General features: G+C 43.5%; 1 long non-coding RNA gene across 1 annotated transcript in view; it reads right to left on the reverse strand.

The window, feature by feature from the left end:
* Positions 1-23,004, reverse strand: part of LOC134929129 (uncharacterized) — a 235,581-nt gene that overhangs the window by 159,838 nt on the left and 52,739 nt on the right. The gene's annotated exons all lie outside the window — the stretch shown is intronic.

Here is a 23,004-nt window from a genome sequence, read left to right on the forward strand (position 1 = left end):
TGTTCCTGAACAGAGAGATCCCTCTTTGTATTGTACGAAGGGTCTAACAGGGGTCATACAGTAGTGTTTGGTACCCATCGGAAGAGTATTTAAATAGCAATATTCCGGTGTTGGTTTGGAGCGGATTAGTCGCTCGTGCGAATAGTTATGGACATAAGAAGTTTATGTCCATTTACTATTATTTGTTCTTACTTGGTCATGCGGCGGGAAACCCAGTATCCCACCCACCTGAACAGTTGGAAACAGTCACAGCCCACCTGTATGAATCAACCTATGACCTTTTGTTATAATGCGAAGCCGAATTCCTGTGTCCAATGAACAATGAGATTGTAGGGACCATTGAATTGTATTGTGTGTGGGGCATAAATAGGCAGGCCGACCGTATCCAGGTCACTCTCTTCAACGGTTCTCATTGCTGATAATCGGGAGCTGGATATCGAGGCGCATGCGATCGTTTCCCCTTGTGCGTAAGTTTTCTCCGCAGTCATATTGTCTTGATGTTATTATGAGCCATCTCTCTCTCCTCTCTTTTTCCCTTAGTTTCCCTTGATTGTATTGTATTGTATTGTATGGTATTTCCTGTGTAATTATCTGGTTAGTTAGTCTATGTTATATTGTAGTGTATGCTTTGTACTGTGATTCTTTTGCAAGTATAATAGTCATAATACATATAATAGGTTTTGGACCCTAAGCCCAGGTATCTGTGTATTTCTTATAGTGTTAAGTATTCCCTGAGCGTCGGTGACGCCCAAGCAGCTTTGTAGTTAATCAGGTTACACCAGGTTGCATTTACACTCTATCACCACACTAAGGTTTACTGTATATTTCATTGTTAAAGGTATAGATATAAAGGTTTAACGTCGTAAGCGTCTGCACCGCTGGAGATCTCCTCGTGGTCCCAAGCGTCCGCTACGCTATAGCGAATCATTACGTTAGTCGGCAGCCAATAGCGTGCCTGCCTGTGATCTCTGGGCCGTAAGCGAACGTGACGCTTGAGCGTCTCGACTGCGGTTGAGCGATCGTTACGCAACTTGCGTACCCTTACGGTACTTCTTACGTAGATAGCGTACAGTGTTCTTAGACCTCTTAAAGTGTTTTATATACGATAAATATTTAGCTTTATCAATTGGGGGCCGTCCAGTCCTTCACATATCTGCACTAGGTAATATCAGCAGACATTATCCATCAGCAAAGGGCGGGAGGTTGTATCCCTCGTAGTGCTGACGGGATAAGCGTCTGCTTCGCTTAGGTAAAGGGTGCTGAAGGAATCCGGGAACCGGAGGTAAGAGCAAAACGCTAGTGTCTTTTAAAACTGTATTTTTCTGTCTTGCGTACACACGCACGCACACATATATATCTGCATTTCTTTTTCATTTATGTATTTTCGCATATCACTCTCCTGTCTGCCAGTTTTATAGTTGATAAACGTGCTGAGAGAGATTTGCCGCTATTTCAATAGTTTGAGTAAAGGTAATATAGTTAAAGTGTAGACAAACACACAGTTTTTGCCTGGGAGATAAGGCAAAGTCAGTGTGGTGTGTGGTAGATGATCAAGGATCATCTGCATTGATAAAAGTATAAATTGTGTTACGGTGGATCTTTGCTTTGCGTACACGTGTCTCTAACAAAGACTTGCGTACGCAATCCAAAGGCCGACGCACGCAGCGTATATTACGCAACGGAGCGTCTGGGTACGCCCACGTAACTCAAACAACAGGCGATAAGTAGCGCAACGCGGTAAATAACGCAAAGCGATAAATAGCACAAATTGATTTCAGCTTTCCAAAACTTAGTTTAAATACCTTACTTTACTGCAACACCTCTGGGGAGAGCTATCAGACTACGGGAAATGATTTTTTTCTGATCAGAAAACTATAAGAATGATAGTGGGTTGAAAACGGTATGAGTGTATTGAATCCCGCTTTGTGGACTTTGTGGTCTATGTGATAAAACGGTATTGAATCCCGCTTTGTGGACTTTGTGATCTGTGTGATCTATGAGCACGGCCTGAAGTGAAAACGTGCAACAGAGTGTGATAAAGTTTTCGTTGTATTACGCTCTGGCCAATGATCCTACCATTTATGGGCAACAAGTGTCTATAAGTGGTACGATTGGACCGCACGGTTGTATGTGTGACCAATAACGCAACGTGATATGAGGTCGTATATCCATGCGTAAATCTTGCCCTCATACGTGTTGTAGGGAGCACATGCAAGCGTGATTTGTGTAAAGAAAAAGGAAGGGAATTTTCTCAGGAAAATCTCTAAAGATAGGGCCTGCAACGGCTACACGTGTCTGCTAGAAGGCGGACCGGAGATACCCGGAGCAGAAGAAGTTCAGTGGAAGAGCTTTAAGGATTTCCAACGAAGTTCTGTGTTTGGTGCATTTTAGGAAGTTTTTCTGTGTTAGACAGGTCCACAATGGCAGCCAAGTGCACAATACAGAGACGGTCGGAGGTCAGGATTCAGACTCCAGAGGCTTGCAGACCCCGAGGGTCTGCTCGGTTAGTAATGTGGGGGAAATATGGTCCCCACACTGAGACCTTTTGTGATGAATGGACACGAATGACTGCGGGGGATAAGGCACCATTTCCCGGGATAGGTAGTTTTGACTCAAAGGTGTTGCATAATTTAAGGAGAAGGATATGTCTCATTAAATCAGCAAAGAGACGAATCAAGCATTATGATTGTTTACAGTTATGGCAACAGGAGGGTGAAATGCAAAGAAATGTAACTCACATACCTAACTTTCATCTTGAGAGGAGAGACATGGCAATGGAGGGGATTATGGTTGCAGAGAAAAGCACAAGGGTGAACAATAAAAACGCTCTTAGCAACTGTAGTATAGATGATAAGAATAAGTGTAATAAATGTAACAAAGATAATTGTAATACTGTTGAATGTACAACTATTAACCCATGCAAGTCGCACCCCATGTTAAACTTTCCTCAGGAACACCAACAAGAAAGTGAACCCAGAACGATGTCGGCACCTCTTCCAGAAGCCATCACACAAGACCTCCAGGTGGACGCGACCCAATCGGTAAAGACTGTAATCAAACCCCCTAATGGAGGGTCAGGTGAGGTCGTGTCCACAGGTACGTATGGTATTATACATTACGCACAAACAAATGTACCTCATATTGTAGAATCAATTCAGAATGACGTTACTGGACTTAATCCTGTCAGGGTAATTGCAGTACCAAATGGGAAAACTGACTCTTCAGGAGTCACCCCCGTCAGGAACATCGCCATGTACTGCCCCTTTTCCCGAACAGAATTAAGAACAATTCTGTCTGAATTTCCTGATCCCAGGAAAGACTTAGTTGCTTGTCAAAGATACATTAGAGTGCTAGGACACACTGCAGAGCCAAATAACAAAGATTGGAGGACAGTTTTGAGGGCATGTTTACCCCCCGATGTTGATTCATTGAAATTTATCGCTGATTGTAAGCTAGATGAGGAAGTGCCACTAACAAACGAGTATAACCAAGATAATGTAAAAAGAATCAATCTACAGTTGAAAGAATATTTTCCTACAGTAGTAAAGTGGAATAAAATCTTTACAATAAAACAAAAAGAAGGTGAATCCGCATCAGAGTATTTTCACCGCAGGATATGGCTAGGTACACTGGTATAGATGACATTGAAACTAATGTACACCACAGAGAGGTAGCTGTGTCCGTATTAATGAACAACTTAAAAGACACACTAAAAATTAGGGTACAAACCTCGATACCTCATTGGAGAGGTATCTCGGTGGCGGCATTAAGAGAGTCCGCTATCGAGCATGACCGAAATATCCAAAGAACCAGGGAAGCGCAGGGAGAGCGGTTGATGGCACTGAACATCCAAGCACTAGAGGATGCATCAAGTCGACCGGAATCCCAGGCCCCTAGCACATGGAGAAAGCCAAGGATTTGTTATCATTGTAGAAGAGAAGGGCATTATGCCAGCAACTGTAATAACCCACATAAAGTCAGACCCCCTAGACCAAGAAATGAGCAAAATTATAACACACACGATTATAATCAGGGATCACATAGGAATAATTTTGGGCCACACCCATGATATGTAGTCAGGAAAAGGTGATCATTAGGACTGACGGTAAGCCTGAGGTAACGGTTAATAAATTGGGAGGTCATTCACTGAAGACACAGGAATGACCGGGTGAAAAGTTGTAAATGTATCTGTGAAATGTTTCTTTTTCTATCCCCATCTCTGACGATTATTGGTAAGAATTCAAACATTACATATCCGCTTGGTCCTTGCAGAAGTCTACCAAACCCCAGCATGACCTATCCACCACAATGTATTCTGGCCAGATACAGACAGTGGAATATGGAGGTGCTGGTGGGGAGGGACTGCTCAAGGAAACCATTTGACACGTAGATATGACATCCTGATAATCTGACAATGTTTTCTTAATGCTGACAATGTTTTAAAAATGCTTTGTTTCTCTTTTCCTATTGATGGTTATTGTCGAGTTATGTAAAATATATATGCATATGAATTGTTCTCTATCTCTTTTGTTTTTTGTTTTTCGTTTTCTCTCTCTTCTCACTCATGTTTTCATGGTTTAAAGATGGTATGTCACCCCTCAGTTGGACCAATGGTAATGCCAGATTTTTGCTCCTTACAGAAAGATCGCTGATTAGGAAGGAATATTGCATCACCAGAATGTTCATTTGGAAGACTGAAGAGACAGCACCTTTTTGAGAGGACAGCAGAACAAGAAGAACAACAAGACGAGAGAACTTATTATCGTAACAAGTTCTCTCCCCCACAAACTGTTTTCTTATACCCCCTTTACAAATTTCTTCTTTTCTCCTCCTGTAAGATGGACTTGCCCCAAGAGACTGTGATATGGATTTTCATGTTGACCCTGATGTTGACCAGAGCAGTCTGTTTCGGTGAGAGTACCAGTGAGGTCGAGAAAGGATCCAGAAAGGTTCTGATGACTGAGACGGAGGTGTAAATTTCCAATAGCAACCCAATCACCAAGCAAAGGCGAGTACCGGAAACGATCCAGCAGCCATGTTATCTGTAAACATTTTTCTTTTAAGGATTGTTGGCTGAAGAAAACTGTATCTGTAGGCTCTGTAACAATGTCATTGAGGATGGGTGCATTAAGAAATGCCAATCCAGTTTTAATATCCATATGGACCGGCATCCATTGAGTAACTATCACTCCTTAGTGGGTAGTGTGTTAAACAAAACAGATTGTTGGGTATGCTCTCAAGTACCTCAAGGTCATAGCAAATCAGGGCTAGTACCATTTCCTTTAACGATAGAGGAGGTACTTGAGTTAAATGGTGGGAGACCGGTGGACCGGAGGTTTAATATCTCCAGCCCTCCTAGTTTGAAGCTCCACCAATACCATGTGGATAGGTCCCTATTATGTTTCAACATCTCCAATCCCCGAAAACCGGGAAATTGGGAAGTGTCATGGAGTAACCACACCATGACCTTTTCGCATAGAGCAGATAGAATGCCTACAGATACAGAGCTTGTACGCCACATAGCCAGTAGAGGAAAATCTTTCCGGTATAGGTATACCTTAGGAAATAGGATTACTAAAGTTGGAGAGGTATCACCAGGATACTGTGCACATATCGTACAACCTGATACGTGTACTAAGCAGATGGAAGAATTAGGGTCAGGAGATTTCACATGGAAGGTGTGTAATATGGTTATGTCCTACTCCGTCCCATATGTTCTCCCCGATGATGCATATTTCATATGCGGGAGAAAGGCGTACAAGTGGCTTGCCCCAAACTCTGAAGGATTGTGTTATATTGGAAAAGTACTGCCTGAAGTAATGACTGTATCACATGACAAAATGAAAGACATACACCGTGGTGCCCAAGCTCCTTATACTCACACCCATTACGAGCACGTTGTTAAAAGGCACCTGATAGAGAAGACAGAGCATCCGGCCTCTGATCTGATAAGTGAATCCACCGGGATTCAATTCTTAATCGCGTTAGATTTCACCCGCACCGCTAGAGGAGTGCTGAATTATAAATACATATCGGCGCTCGCAAATTTGTTAGATAATATCACTGAAATGTATGATGACACGTTTAGGTATACTGGAAGAGAACTTCAGGCTTACAAAACAGAACTGGTACAGCATAGAATGGTTCTCAATTACCTCACAGCAGTGACAGGCGGATATTGTGTCACACTGGCAACACAATACGACGTGAAATGTTGCACATATATTACAAATAGCACCGAGGATCCGGTCGAGGTCATAGACCAAAAGATGGACGATATTCTCCAATTGAAGTGGGAATTTCGCAGGAGACACAATCTCACTCTTGCTGCTGTAGGTAATGAGCTGACTGGTTGGGTGTCATGGTTGAACCCGCAAAATTGGTTTTCTGGTTTAGGAGACTGGGCTCAAGGAGTCATAATGGATGTTGGGAAGTTTCTCCTATGTATCTTAGGTGTTGTCATATCGATTGGATTGATATTTAGATGCGGTCAGGCTTTAATGAAGTGCAATCATCGTACTAGGGTAATGAGTTTAAGGAGTGAGGAAACTCTAATTAACCTGGACTTGATTTATGACCCAAATGTAGAAACAATGATGTGATGAAAATGCGATTTCTACGGTCCGTTTCTTTCACCTGTTTTTCCGTTTTCTCCAAGGTAACAAGACCCACTTGGACGAGGAATTTGATGAGCCGATATACAGACAACAGAGGGATTAAAGAAGAAGTTTGACAACCTGATACACAGATTTTTGATGAACTATGCCATGGATCCCCAGTTTCCCTAGAAATTTTAAAATTACGCTAGCCCAACACTTTTGTAAATCTATGGACATTGACAGCTTTGCTCGCACCTTATGGGCAAAAGCACAAAGAAGACTGCATTCAACAGACACCAAACAAGACCTCAATCGACGAATGTACATTTACCTGACATAGAATACCACCGCATTTACCGTAATTATGTCTTTTCTTCATTTCTACAACCCTCAGGTAATGACACACATAGTCGATAGGGAATACAGGCACAGATATCAGCAATCACATATCTCCCCCATTCATGTATCATCAACTAAAATGTGCTCCCCCATTTTGTTACAACCAAAGCCAAAAAGAGCTCGGTAAAGTTTGACAGCCCATCCACAGACCCGTACCGCGGGATAAGAAGGAATTCAAATGTAGACTTCGCAATACCTCGAAGCTTGATTTAAAACACGTACGGCACGATGATACATGACCCCCAAGCACGGATTCATACACACATGCTTCTGCTATCTCACTAGGTCATACCCTTTTCCTACCTTCTCCTCTCCTCCACTACCCAACCATGTAAATGTATTAACCCCTGACATATATTTTTCTCTTTTGAAATGCTTTAGAAGGTGGCAGTTATTGTTGACTGCCAAAGGGTGGACTGTCAAAGTCAGAAAAATATCTCTACACACACTGGCATATTTGCACCTCATACTGGTCCGCACTGCGCATGCGTACGCTCTCCCGTACGTGCACATACTCACAGTCGCGGGCACCCGCAGGCGCACGGTATGCGTATTTACGGTAGAGTTTATGTAATCGTAGCGTGCGACTCATTCGTTACATATTTTCACTAATAATGTATTTTGTAGATCATGGTCCCTTTGATAGATTCTGAAAGTTTAGTTAACATAGCATGTTCCTGAACAGAGAGATCCCTCTTTGTATTGTACGAAGGGTCTAACAGGGGTCATACAGTAGTGTTTGGTACCCATCGGAAGAGTATTTAAATAGCAATATTCCGGTGTTGGTTTGGAGCGGATTAGTCGCTCGTGCGACTAGTTATGGACATAAGAAGTTTATGTCCATTTACTATTATTTGTTCTTACTTGGTCATGCGGCGGGAAACCCAGTATCCCACCCACCTGAACAGTTGGAAACAGTCACAGCCCACCTGTATGAATCAACCTATGACCTTTTGTTATAATGCGAAGCCGAATTCCTGTGTCCAATGAACAATGAGATTGTAGGGACCATTGAATTGTATTGTGTGTGGGGCATAAATAGGCAGGCCGACCGTATCCAGGTCACTCTCTTCAACGGTTCTCATTGCTGATAATCGGGAGCTGGATATCGAGGCGCATGCGATCGTTTCCCCTTGTGCGTAAGTTTTTTCCGCAGTCATATTGTCTTGATGTTATTATGAGCCATCTCTCTCTCCTCTCTTTTTCCCTTAATTTCCCTTGATTGTATTGTATTGTATTGTATGGTATTTCCTGTGTAATTATCTGGTTAGTTAGTCTATGTTATATTGTAGTGTATGCTTTGTACTGTGATTCTTTTGCAAGTATAATAGTCATAATACATATAATAGGTTTTGGACCCTAAGCCCAGGTATCTGTGTATTTCTTATAGTGTTAAGTATTCCCTGAGCGTCGGTGACGCCCAAGCAGCTTTGTAGTTAATCAGGTTACACCAGGTTGCATTTACACTCTATCACCACACTAAGGTTTACTGTATATTTCATTGTTAAAGGTATAGATATAAAGGTTTAACGTCGTAAGCGTCTGCACCGCTGGAGATCTCCTCGTGGTCCCAAGCGTCCGCTACGCTATAGCGAATCATTACGTTAGTCGGCAGCCAATAGCGTGCCTGCCTGTGATCTCTGGGCCGTAAGCGAACGTGACGCTTGAGCGTCTCGACTACGGTTGAGCGATCGTTACGCAACTTGCGTACCCTTACGGTACTTCTTACGTAGATAGCGTACAGTGTTCTTAGACCTCTTAAAGTGTTTTATATACGATAAATATTTAGCTTTATCAAGATACATTGCACAGAGATAAAGTACCAGCAAACCAGCTTCTAACTGTCATTTTTCAAACCCAGCCTGTGACATGGTATTTAGGAGCTGATTGGCTGGTACTATATCACCGTCACTGGCGTTTCTATAATGGGGGCAGTGTGCGGTGCACATGGGCCCCTGAGTCCAGAGGGGGCCCTCACCGCACACACTGCACCCATTTGTAAAATACTTACCCCTTCGAAGTCCAGCGCCGTCATACGTAGCGCCGCTAGAACACAGTGAAAATGGCCCAGCGGCCATTTTCACGGCGTTCTGCGCATGCACAGTAGAGAGATCTCAGGGAAAATGGCCGCCGCACCATTTTCCCGGAGATCTGCGCATGCGCAGTAGAGTCTGAGCCCTCTAGTGCTCAGACTCTGCGGCGCTCCGGGCAGAGAGGAGGGGGCCCGACGGAGGAGGCTGAACACGGGCCTCCTCCTCTCTTAAAACGCCCCTGATCACCGTCCACTTTATCTCTGTTCAAGGCTTAGTAAATAGACCCCTCAGGCTCTATGTTATATACAAAAAAGCAGGAGAAAAGGAGAAGGATTACAGACGTGCACTCGATCAAAACCTCAAGCATGTTGTTTGGATTCCTAAACAATAACGTTATGCAAAATGACTCCAGGCAGGGGAACACTGTCATAGAGATCAGAACAGAAAGGGAAAAATAAAAGTGACTCATAAAATCAGAAATATGTGTGACTGACTAAGCAAAGATGCAGACTCATACTACGTGTAATGCTTCCACCAGCCCATCTATGGTCTATTATAGAAAGCATTTTAGAATGAATTGTCACTTTAAAGTCCATGGAAATTGTGCACAAATAACTAACACAAAGCTAAGACTGGATGTAGAGGATTCATACTAGAAGTTGTTATCAGCAGCAAGCTGTGGAAAAAATGGAAATATAGGAAAAGTTCTAAAAAGATTTAAAATGAAGAAGCTGAACATGAGATTTCATCAACATGAGGTTTCTTCAGCTGATAAGTTTCTCATTAAAATCTAGAGATCACCAAATTCTGACCCATGTGATTTCCATCCTAGAATTTGCTGAGCTATTGGCTGATTCTGATTCATACAGATCTCTGAGAAATGGCACACATGGTGATTGTGTGAATAAAGCGCATGTACAGATGCAAATTTCTATATGTTTGCGTATGTCCATCCTACTCTGATTCAGAATATCATGCCATGAAATAGGGCATTATGGGAAAGAAACTGGGTGGTGACAATGCGAGCGCACATGACCATTCTCACTTGTTTGATTGTCATATGAATGACATGGAAGTGTCATGGGCATGTATCAAAAGCTCTGTGATTCTGAGTCATGTGTGCAGGGTCAGGAGACCTGTTTCTCTTGTACTTAATATGGGGCTGGTGCAAGTGCAGATACTAATAGTGACAGTTGCCACAGATAGGGTTGTCTTAACAGCCTTCTAGGCCGTGGGCAAAGCAATGCACTGAGGTCCTTATACACCCATTCACAGGAACCAATGAAAAACTTATAACAATTCCTTCCTGTGGTCCCGCACCATCTCTCCACATGCATCCATATAGCGAATGGCTGTCAGCACTCTGGTGGACAGCTCCAGCCATCTATCAATCAGCATGCTGACAGCTATTCACTGTCTGACAGCAGGCTAGGAGGCAGGTAGGGAATGCTGCCTTGCCAGTATGAATATGTGACCACCATCTAACCACGCTCAGAGGCCCCAAGTGTGCCTATACATTAAGATAGCACTGGCCACAGATGGTGTAAAATTAGTAGGTGGCACAGATTTCTACTTGCACATGCACATACAAGGCCCCTCAACCACAGCTATCATTCTCTGCATTATAAACTGCAAAATGTAACTTGAGGCCACAGTGTTATAGCATACCTCCCAACATGTCCCTTTCCAGGAGGGACACAATGCTCTGTTCCAGGACTTCACTCTTTGATTTAAAATTGCCCTCACCTGTGTTGAAACACATTTGTTATAATTTAACCTGTTTAAAGCAGGTGAGGGCAAGCCTAAATTAAGAGGGAAGACAGGGAACAGAGCATTTTGTCCCTCCTGGAAAGGGTCATGTTGGGAGGTATGTTATAGTTCTCTACACTGCTATAGTTCTCTACACTCTACCCTGCAAGCAGAGGTTAAAGTGAGCTGGAACGGGACGGTACTGCGTTCGGCCAGTTCAATTTGTAGACAGAACTCAGTTCCCCCTCCTCCAGCTAACCTAACCTGGGGAAATGCCGGGCACTCGCTGAGACTGTTACCAGTGGGCACCGGCCCTTTTGCCCTCAGCAGCAGCCGAAGGCTGGAGCTCACTCCTGAGCTCCAGCTTCCGGCTCAGGCAGTGTGCGGCTGTGTGCTATGGGAGAGACGTCATGACGTCTCTCCCATAGCTGTGAGGAGCGGGTACCAGATGGAGGCTGCGGTCCGGAAGCAGGAGCGGAACTGGTGTGTATTTATTTTTGTGTGTGTGTGTGTGTGTAAGCAGCGCTACTAGAGGGGGGAACTGGGGTCATATCTACTGGGGGGCAAACAAACTGGAGGCATAACCAATGGTGGCAAACCAACTGGGGGCATAACTACTGGGGCAAACCAACTGGGGGCATATCTACTGGGGGCAAACCAACTGTGGGCATAACTACTGGGGGCACACAAACTGTGGGCATACCTACTGGGGGCAAATCTACTGGGGGCAAACCAACTGGTGGCATATCTACTGGGGTCAAACCAACTGAGGGCAAAACTGGGGGCATATCTTCAGCGGGCATATGTACAGGGGACAATATCTACAGGGGGAATATCTACTGGGGACATAACTGCAGGGGGCATAATTACGGGGGGCATATCTACTGTGGGCAATACTAATGACAGCATTGCATAGAGGGCACTTAATAAGGGGCATCACTCCTGGGGACATAATGGGGCACTACTACTGGGGGCACTACCACTACAGAGGGTATTGCATAAGGGGCACTACTGCTGTGGGCATTATGTGTATTTTGGGTGTTACTAGTGTGGACTCTGTGTATAAGGGGCACTAATGTGTGTCATAACATGAATAAGGGACACCACTATGTGGTGTTATGTGAATAAGATTATGCTACTGTGCAGCGTAATTAGAATTGGGGATAATATTGGGTGGCCACTCCCCTTTCTTTTTGAGGCCATGCCCCCTTTTTGTAAGCCCTTTATTTCACAAGCGTGGGGGAGGGGGGCTGGAGTTCCACCACCTCTGTAGGACCACTTTAAGCACTGCCCGCAAGTATAAACTTGAGACCACCATTTTTATTGGATAAGAGCTGGGGTAGCAGGTGACGATCAGTGATTCACTTTTTGCTTGCATGAGCCAACTTCCACATCATGTGACCGCCTCACAATGCAAGGTGGTTACAGAGCCCCAGCATCACATCTGAGATAAGAGGTGGAGGGACAGGCAGTCTACACCATGTGGTTTTCCTTCTTTTTCTGCAGGAGAAAGACAAGGGGGGTCATTCCGAGTTGTTCGCTCTGTAAATTTCTTCGCATCGCAGCGATTTTCCGCTTAATGCGCATGCGCAATGTTCGCACTGCGACTGCGCCAAGTAAAATTGCTATGCAGTTAGGAATTTTACTCACGGTTTTTTCTTCGTTCTGGTGATCGTAATGTGATTGACAGGAAGTGGGTGTTTCTGGGCGGAAACTGGCCGTTTTATGGGTGTGTGTGAAAAAACGCTACCGTTTCTGGGAAGAACGCTGGAGTGGCTGGAGAAACGGAGGAGTGTCTGGGCGAACGCTGGGTGTGTTTGTGACGTCAAACCAGGAACGACAAGCACTGAACTATCGCAGATGCCGAGTAAGTCTGGAGCTACTCAGAAACTGCTAAGAGAGGTCTAATCGCAATATTGCGAATACGTCGTTCGCAATTTTAAGAAGCTAAGATTCACTCCCAGTAGGCGGCGACTTAGCGTGAGCAAATCTGCTAAAAGCAGCTTGCGAGCGAACAACTCGGAATGACCCCCAAGGAGTGCTGCTTGCATCATTAACATAAGGTAAGGAATTTTTAGGCAGGCCCTTCGAAGTTCCAGTGTGCTGGAAAGTTCTTGTGCATTATTCCACTTCTATATATGATTGACATTCTTTATCATGGGCTATATTAAAAGCAACAAGTGCTACAGGTTGATGGATGGAAACCTCTCTGCAGCTCTGTGCCTGTTCATGCCTTTTGTCTAACTTTCACAGTGAATGGTCAGACTGATCTGTAATAGCCTTTAACACTTGTTTATCTTAAATTGCATTCAAATATGAATCTTCAGATCAGTATTTCTTTTAACATATATGGTTTTTTTAATATTAAATGTATTGTTTAAACTTAATACTTGCGCTCATACTACAAAAATCCCTATAATTTTCTGCAGATTTATGGCCTGATTAAGACCTGATCGCTGCTGTGCATTTTCGCACAGCAGGCAATCAGATCATAAGTGCGCACGCGTATGTACCGCAATGCGCACACGCGTCGGACAACAACGGGCATCGCCAGTCAGTGACAGGATGCTGTGAAAATTTAATTTGGACTGGCGTTCACAAGGTGATTGACAAGAAGAGGCCATTTGTGGTGCACCAGGAGACATCGATAATCGATTTTGCACAACAGCGATCAGGTTTAATTCGGGACCATACTGACTCTAAAAAATAGAAGCGCTTGTAATTTGTTTAAAAAATGCTCATACCTAAAAAAAGAAAACTGTTAATTAGTTATAATGAATACAGCCCTTTTGGGTAATATGTGGAGGTATTTTGTAGGTTTTTTAATTGCTGGGGGTTCCGTATTAGTGATCCAGGTTTTACTGTCCAGTAATTGACTGACCCTGGCTCTCCCTACCTTTTGTGAGCTGCCAATCGCAGCTCACTAGTGGCGTCCCGGCTCTGGTTCCCTCCTGCAATGAGTTGCGGTATCCGTTCGTTTTGAGATCGGCGCTTGGTGATGACGTCAGATCCCGCTTCCGCTACTCCTGCCTCCGTCTCTCTCCAACGCGTTTCGGGCCTTCCGCCCTTTGTCAAGGATTGAGATTAGATCAAAGTACTTGCTATTTATTGCTAAAAAACTTTATTGTTTTTTTTTTGTTCAACAATTGAAACTTTATAAGATGAGGCGGTAACAGTGCCCCTTGTAGCTGTGCCCCCAGTAGTTGTGCCCCCTGTAGTTGTGACCCCAGCAGTTGTGCCCCCTGTAGCTGTGCCAGTGTCCCCAGTAGTTGTGCCCCCTGTAGTTGTGACCCCAGCAGTTTTGCCCCCTGTAGCTCTGCCAGTGCCCCCAGTAGTTGTGCCCCCTGTAGTTGTGGCCCCTGTAGTTGTGACCCCAGCAGTTGTGCGCCCAGTAACTGTGCCAGTGCCCCCAGTAGTTGTGAGCCCTGTAGCTGTGCCCACTGTAGCTGTGCCAGTGCCCCCAGTTGCTGGGGCCCTTGTAGCTGTGCCAGTGCCCCAGTAGCCACACACACACACACACACACACACACACACACACACACACATTAAAAAAGCAAAACCACACACAATACTTACCACTCCTGATGCGCTGCCCTCCGTCTCCGGCTCCTCTCTACTATGGGAGCGACGTCATGACGTCTCTCCCACAGTAGTGCCGCACTGACAATAGGAGTCAATTAAGACCTCTAGTGTTTGTCACTGGAGCCGTCTGCAGCAGGCGCCCACACATCCACGGCGCCCGCTGCAGCCTGGGAGCGGGGAAGGGGGGTTGTGGGGTGTCGCCGGGATCAGGCGGTGGCGGCGCCCCAGGCAAAAGGCCTGCTTGCCCGTGGCAAGAGCCGCTACTGTGTATACTGTATTAGGAAAATATTTTAAGAAAGAGATGGTGTGAATTGGTTAATACAGCACAGTTACTGGTCAAACAGCAAGCTGTGAGCCTACTATAATTGTGGTATGGAAAAGACTGAGAAATCTAAAGTGATTTCACATAAATAACTGATTTTATTAAGCAAAGTGTTTAAAACATTTCCCATTTTTGAACCAATTCAGTTTTTGATCACATGAAAAAATTATTATTAATTATCTATAAACTTCGTTCACAGGATTCCCATAAAATACATTGTATGCCCTCAAGCAGCGACAAAATGCATGTGCAGGAAATTTCCAATTAAAAGCTCATTTATAAGCTATATCAATGACGTAGTTATGTTGTTCTCAGAGCAAATCCCATTTCTTTTCTGTTAGTGCATGCCAAATCTGCTGCCATGCATGTGAGCTGAGATAAATGTAAACTGATGGTGCCATTTCCTGTACATGGACTAGGTCACAGAGGCCATAACCGGTGGCAAAACATTCATTTATTTCCACTGTTGTGGCAACACACCAAGACAACAAGACAAAGCAATGTAATATAGCACAGAAGACATTTGCACTAGGGGGCATACAGGATGCCAGGGGCATTAACTATGATTTATTACTGTATGGTACAGTTTCCTTATGCACACATTGTCCACAGTGCTATTGAAGACATACCCCATGCAGTATCCTTTCATTATTGTCAGTACTGTATCATCAAAAAGGAGAAGGTGTATTGCTCTGCAATTCCTAATATTTTTACAAAGAGAGTAAGCTCTGTCTTTGTTCTGCTGCTACTGTATATACTGTATATACTGTGCTTTTAAGGTACATACTGTATAATAGGGAAAGCAGACAGTCAATCCGTACAAAATAGGGAGCAAGTAACAGGAAAAAAAATAGCCAAGATGTGCATCTGTGCTTTCCATATACTGTATGTTACGAATAACCCAACATTAATTGTTTTGCAGTTTCTTAAATGTTCCCCTACATCTTTTAGCACACATGTAGTAGTCCTGTCTTAAGAAACATTACATCTCTATGTTCACATTACCTTTATACAGTACTAGCTGTTCTACTCATCATTCGCAATGGAGTTTCTGATTATCACGCTTGTAAATATAAATAAGTGTTAAAAATGTGTTAAATCTATAGAGATGTAAATTTGAGATGTTTTAATGTAAGTAAATATTAATCCATGTTTCTTGGTGTTACCGGAGGAGCACCCGTAGCAGATATGGTAAAAAGTGACAGGACTATTTTTGTTGTTTATTAAATTCTAGCCACTGGAGCTGCAATCCATATTTTGATCCGATTGTCCATTTCTGGGTTATCGTTCACTCAGCGCAATCCACACATCTGCAATGACGCCATTATGTCAACCCCCTGTTCATTCCCTTAGAGCACGTTTAATAAAATTCCAATTATGTTCTTTTCCTATTTCTCACCTGAAGAATACCTATGTTAAATGTCATCTTCCTAACATATTGGGAAATAAGAGAATGAGTGAGTGAGTGAGTGAGTGAGTGAGTGAGTGAGTGAGTAAGAGATATGGCAGAAAGTGTCAGGACCATTTTTGTCATTTATTAAATTCTACACACTGATGGTGCAATCCAAATTTTGCAATTCAAATTTTGATCCGAATATCTGTTTGGGAGTTATCGTTCACTCAACTCAAGCCATGCATCGGTAATGATGTCATTATGCTTACCCCCTTTTCATCTCCTTAGTGGAGGTTTATTAAAATTCTAATTATGTAGTTTTCCTACTTCCCACCTGAAGAATACCTATGTTAAATTTCATCTTCCTAACTTATTGGGAAGTTAGAGAATCAGTGATGGATGAGTGAGCGAGTGAGTGAGTGAGTGAGTGAGTGAGTGAGTGAGTGAATGAGGGCTTTTGCATTTATATATATATAGATAAGCTAATTAAATCAGCAATTGAATCCAGGAGCAGTATGTAAATGTAGTGGTCCTGTGTAAGAGTAGTGATAATGTACCTACCAATTTTTACTCCTTACTACTTTTTTGTTGAAATAGTAGACTACCATCTGATCTGTAATTGTAAGTACCAACTGAGGAAGATTCTGGATCCATGCCACAAAAAGAATAGGTGAATGATCATATGGAGAAAATGATAGAGACCCAATCTACATTGGATCAAAGGATGAAAGTGGTCCACTGCCGACAGCAGACTTACTAGAAAGTTCAACCCCTGCATATTGGTTCAGAAGTTTGGTTATATAAAAAAAAGCCGGCAGAGTAAATTAGATGCCAAATAACAAAGAAGACTTTAACGGATCATCAGAATTCCTAACCTAGACCTGCCAATATACAGTATGAAGTGTAATGCGAAGGACACAGAAAACCAGGCACCCAGCAAGACAAATTGTGGTGCCATTGGGCAGTGACCTATTCTGATGGTATCATGATTATCATAAATGAGTAGTTGTTGCAATCTATTCTGAAGTCAACATTATGTTGCCACTGATGATTTTACTCATCTGTGGTGCCACTCACTTTGATGTACTCAAAAGTAATAAAATATCAACAGTATTGTCATCATTGTGATTTAACTGATAATGGGGCTTATTTAATAACAAAGCAGTAGCATTTGTTTGTTTGTGTGTGTGTGTGTGTGTGTGTGTGTGTGTATATATATATATATATATATATCCTATGATAGTGAGTAGACTTGTCTTGATATTGGGCCTAATTTAGATTTGGATGCAGTACTTTGCGCGGTTGAACAGTTATTTGTTTATACTGTGCATGTATGAACCAAGGTCTCTGTTCCATGGGAAGATAAGGATGGAAACTGGGAGGTGACCTAAAGTTTTCACAAAAAAAGGTGGCACAAAAAGAGGTGGAGTGATGGGTGTCTTATGGGAGAGTCATGGGCATGTTTCAGCAGCACTGCAGTCAAAGTGGACATACCTTAGGAAAGTTACAAGGTAGACTCAACACTGGCAATGGCTGCTTGAGGAATTAATGTTGAGACCAATGGTTCACTGATGGGTGGAGAAATCAGATCTACCAACACACTTCATCATTGCTTAGATAAGCAAAGTGGGCCTTATAGGGTTTGCTAAATACAGTACATCACATCCTATAAAATGCAAGCTTGCGAGCAGGGCCTTCCAACCTTTATTTCTGTCCATTTATTATATGTAGTACTGCACTTATGGATTAAGCTGCTCCAGATTTTATCAATACTAATTACGGTAAGGGAGCCTTAAGTATTGTAGTCCTTTATCATTGCAAAGCTGAAATAAAAAATAATTAGTAAATATATTTACACTCTTTTCAGAGTGATTATTTTTATGAAAAGGGTCCGGACCTGTCGGTGTTGAAGTCTACGGGTTTGTCCACAGTTTCCTTTGCTGTGCGGGTGGGAGGTGGTGTCCCTATCTAACTATCCCTCTCCTACCTTCCTTCCCTGCGGTGCTGGTCACTCGTGGTCGCGGTCTTCTTTCTCGGTCAGGCTTTTCTTGTTCTTACTGGGTGACTTCCGGTCTGACTTAGTTCCGGTCCCAACACCAAGGCGTTTCGTGATACGTCACTTTGTCAAGGATGGTTTCCGTTGTAGCTGGATCCTTCTTTTTAGGAAACATTTTGTCAATAAACTTTATTGTTCTATCTGTTAAAATGGAAGTAGTTCCTGGAAATAGTTTAAAAAGTGCGGTTAGCACGTGGTTCGCTTTGCAATGTATAGTGTTAATCTATAGTATTATTAATACTATTGATCTATACTGTACTATTAATACTATACTATTAATCTATAGTTTATTGACAGAATTTTTCCTAAAAAGAAGGATCCAACCACATCGGAAACCATCCTTGACAAAGTGACGTATCACGAAACGCGCTGGATGCTGGGATCGGAACTACGTCAGACCGGAAGTCACGCAGAAAGAACTTCCGGTGATACGAGGAAAGCCTGACCGAGAAAGAAGACCGTGACCACGAGTGACCAGCGCCGCAGCGCCTACCTTCCGTAGGAGAGGGATAATTAGATAAGGACACCACCTCCCGCCCGCACAGCAGAGGAAACTGTGGACAAACCCGCTGACTTCAACAATGATAGGACCGGACCCTTTTCATAAAAATAATCACTCTGAAAAGAGCGTAAACATATTTACTAATTCTTTTTTATTTCAGCTTTGTAATGATAACTGACTACAATACAATAGCGCTCCCTTACCATAATTACTTTATATCTGTCCGTTATAACCCAGTTTGTCTTATCACTGTTGATTCCAATTGTAAAGTGTAACAGAATATGCTGCTCTATATAAGAAACTGTAAATAAATAAATAAATAAATAGATAAATAAATAAATCACATGATATTGCACAAGGGGAATACTTAAACAGGTTCTTGCATATTTTCAGGCTTAAAAATCTGTAAGAAACCATAGCCATGTATAATCTTTGTGCATCTCTGAATCAGGGCCATTGATAGTTGCAAATGCCAAAAAAGTCTCATTACCCTATTATAATACATAGAAGTATCTTTACAGTTATTAATAAATACAAAAGTCACATTGACCACTTAAATGCAGTTTAATACAAGCAGAAATACAAAGTAAATGTAATTATATTGAATATCAGCTGTTGTTTCCTCCTTTCAAAATGATTATTTTTTATAGTAATTCTAATGAAAATGAAAGTGAATGAATAGATTTAATTGATGAAGTACTACAATATATTATAGCCAGAATGCTAACGAAGGAAGTACTATCAGCTAGAAAGGCCAACAAGCAAACATCCAATCAGAAGAAGTTAGCCTAGTATTGGGAAGCAGGCAGTCCTGTGCCACATGTGGCCCATCTGAACCCATTTGATGCATAGTGATGCAGAGCATGCACATTCTGCAGCGGCACTTCCCACCTCATGCTTAGACAACTCTAAATTGTAATATCTAAAATAAATATTTGGACACAGACGTAAAGGTTGCACAATGTATTCATTATAATATAAATGGATGGTCCAGAATCCGTTGCAACCAATCAGCTTCAGTAGAAAGAAAGTTAATCAGTAGGGCAACTGAAACACCCTTGACGCAACCTGAACTGTGGAGAGTTACCTGCCCTTAACTTGGCATAATACAGAGTTCTCGTTGCACAGGCAAGGTAAACTTGTGTCAAAGGGGAAGCTGTACACAGCTACCTTGTGCACCACATTTGGTCACTGAAGAGTAACACTCAGGGCTGTAGAGAGCTGTTCCAGGCCCAGGTACTTTTTGGGACATGTAAGAGTATTTGTCCATGCCCCTATTAGAAAAAGCAAAAAGTATTTTTAGTGCTGCTGCATGCTGAAAAGGGGTGGTGCAGTGAGACCCTCAGCCAGGGGCAAATGCAGTGGGTGGGGCTGATCAGTGTGATCCATCCCCCCTTCCCCACCCCCTTCCACCTTGTACAAGCAGAGGAGCCACTACTGCCATGAAAGAGGAGAGCACTAGCGTTTCTATAATGGGTGCAATGTGTGCGATGCACACGGGCTCCTGGGTCCAGGGGGTCCACACACCGCACACACTGCACCCATGTTTTTTTAGTTACCTCTCCAGAGTCCTGCGTTGGACCTGCAGTCGTGGTAATACAATTGTCGGCAAAATGTCTGTCGAACATGTGCAGCTGGGTTTTAGTCTCCGGAACATAGCTGCGCATACGCACTAGACTCTGGCACAATTCCAGAGTCTACTGCGTCAAAAGAGGAGGAGGCCCACAAGCCCCTACCTCTGCTAAAACACCCCTAGTGGAGGGTGAGGGAGTTGGGAAGGGGGAGTTGCTGCGGACTCAGGCCATTCCAACAAACCTGAGCTTGGGTAATTAGTAAATACTCTCCCCCATGCAGGCCCTGGCAACAGTTATGTTCCCAGGTTCAAAGATGGTCATCTGAAGACCCCAGTATAACCCCCCCCCCCCAAAAAAAAAAACCAAGGCATAGGGCCCTTCAAGAAATATCAAGACCTTCATTATGCCATCAGGTCTTTAAAGATGAATACATTCCAACTTCAGAGATAGGTACTGTACCACTGGGCCACTAACATGCAAAACAAAATGTGATACTGCCACATTAATCTTCATCCTCTCCTTATCTAAAGATTTCCTATCCTGCAAAGCTCTTCATTCCTGCCTGGGTACCATCTCTGACCAAACTATGGTCACATTTAGCCTACCCCATCAGCTAGCAGCTGACAAAACTAGTTCCACAACATGCAGTCCCAGAGTGCCCAGCTAACGAATAATTCTGATCCCAAAAGAACCATGGACTCCATGTGTCCATGACAAACCAGACAATGTGACTCAGACCAACCATCAACATGTCCCACGTCATCTGTGTAATTAAAACACCCCCAGCATGAAGAAAAAACAATGAAAATAGTTAACCATGCATGAAAAGTAAACATAGCACCGCATAACTACGAAGGTAGAGAAAGACAAACCAAATGATGTCAAAAACCATCACAAACCAAAAAGTAAAAGTTAGGTAAATCCCTTCACAGTCCCACAATAAAGCAGATATTAGAGATGAGCGCCTGAAATTTTTCGGGTTTTGTGTTTTGGTTTTGGGTTCGGTTCCGCGGCCGTGTTTTGGGTTCGACCGCGTTTTGGCAAAACCTCACCGAATTTTTTTTGTCGGATTCGGGTGTGTTTTGGATTCGGGTGTTTTTTTAAAAAAACACTAAAAAACAGCTTAAATCATAGAATTTGGGGGTCATTTTGATCCCATATTATTATTAACCTCAAAAACCATAATTTCCACTCATTTTCAGTCTATTCTGAATACCTCACACCTCACAATATTATTTTTAGTCCTAAAATTTGCACCAAGGTCGCTGGATGACTAAGCTAAGCGACACTAGTGGCCGACACAAACACCTGGCCCATCTAGGAGTGGCACTGCAGTGTCACGCAGGATGTCCCTTCCAAAAAACCCTCCCCAATCAGCACATGACGCAAAGAAAAAAAGAGGCGCAATGAGGTAGCTGACTGTGTGAGTAAGATAAGCGACCCTATTGGCCGACACAAACACCGGGCCCATTTAGGAGTGGCACTGCAGTGTCACGCAGGATGTCCCTTCCAAAAAACCCTCCCCAATCAGCACATGACGCAAAGAAAAAAAGAGGCGCAATGAGGTAGCTGACTGTGTGAGTAAGATTAGCGACCCTAGTGGCCGACACAAACACCGGGCCCATTTAGGAGTGGCACTGCAGTGTCACGCAGGATGTCCCTTCCAAAAAACCCTCCCCAATCAGCACATGACGCAAAGAAAAAAAGAGGCGCAATGAGGTAGCTGACTGTGTGAGTAAGATTAGCGACCCTAGTGGCCGACACAAACACCGGGCCCATTTAGGAGTGGCACTGCAGTGTCACGCAGGATGTCCCTTCCAAAAAACCCTCCCCAATCAGCACATGACGCAAAGAAAAAAAGAGGCGCAATGAGGTAGCTGACTGTGTGAGTAAGATTAGCGACCCTAGTGGCCGACACAAACACCGGGCCCATTTAGGAGTGGCACTGCAGTGTCACGCAGGATGTCCCTTCCAAAAAACCCTCCCCAATCAGCACATGACGCAAAGAAAAAAAGAGGCGCAATGAGGTAGCTGACTGTGTGAGTAAGATTAGCGACCCTAGTGGCCGACACAAACACCGGGCCCATTTAGGAGTGGCACTGCAGTGTCACGCAGGATGTCCCTTCCAAAAAACCCTCCCCAATCAGCACATGACGCAAAGAAAAAAAGAGGCGCAATGAGGTAGCTGACTGTGTGAGTAAGATTAGCGACCCTAGTGGCCGACACAAACACCGGGCCCATTTAGGAGTGGCACTGCAGTGTCACGCAGGATGTCCCTTCCAAAAAACCCTCCCCAATCAGCACATGACGCAAAGAAAAAAAGAGGCGCAATGAGGTAGCTGACTGTGTGAGTAAGATTAGCGACCCTAGTGGCCGACACAAACACCGGGCCCATTTAGGAGTGGCACTGCAGTGTCACGCAGGATGTCCCTTCCAAAAAACCCTCCCCAAACAGCACATGACGCAAAGAAAAATAAAAGAAAAAAGAGGTGCAAGATGGAATTGTCCTTGGGCCCTCCCACCCACCCTTATGTTGTATAAACAAAACAGGACATGCACACTTTAACCAACCCATCATTTCAGTGACAGGGTCTGCCACACGACTGTGACTGATATGACGGGTTGGTTTGGACCCCCCCCCCAAAAAAGAAGCAATTAATCTCTCCTTGCACAAACTGGCTCTACAGAGGCAAGATGTCCACCTCATCATCACCCTCCGATATATCACCGTGTACATCCCCCTCCTCACAGATTATCAATTCGTCCCCACTGGAATCCACCATCTCAGCTCCCTG

Source organism: Pseudophryne corroboree, chromosome 5 (genome assembly GCF_028390025.1).
Source record: "Pseudophryne corroboree isolate aPseCor3 chromosome 5, aPseCor3.hap2, whole genome shotgun sequence".
NCBI lineage: Eukaryota > Metazoa > Chordata > Amphibia > Anura > Myobatrachidae > Pseudophryne > Pseudophryne corroboree.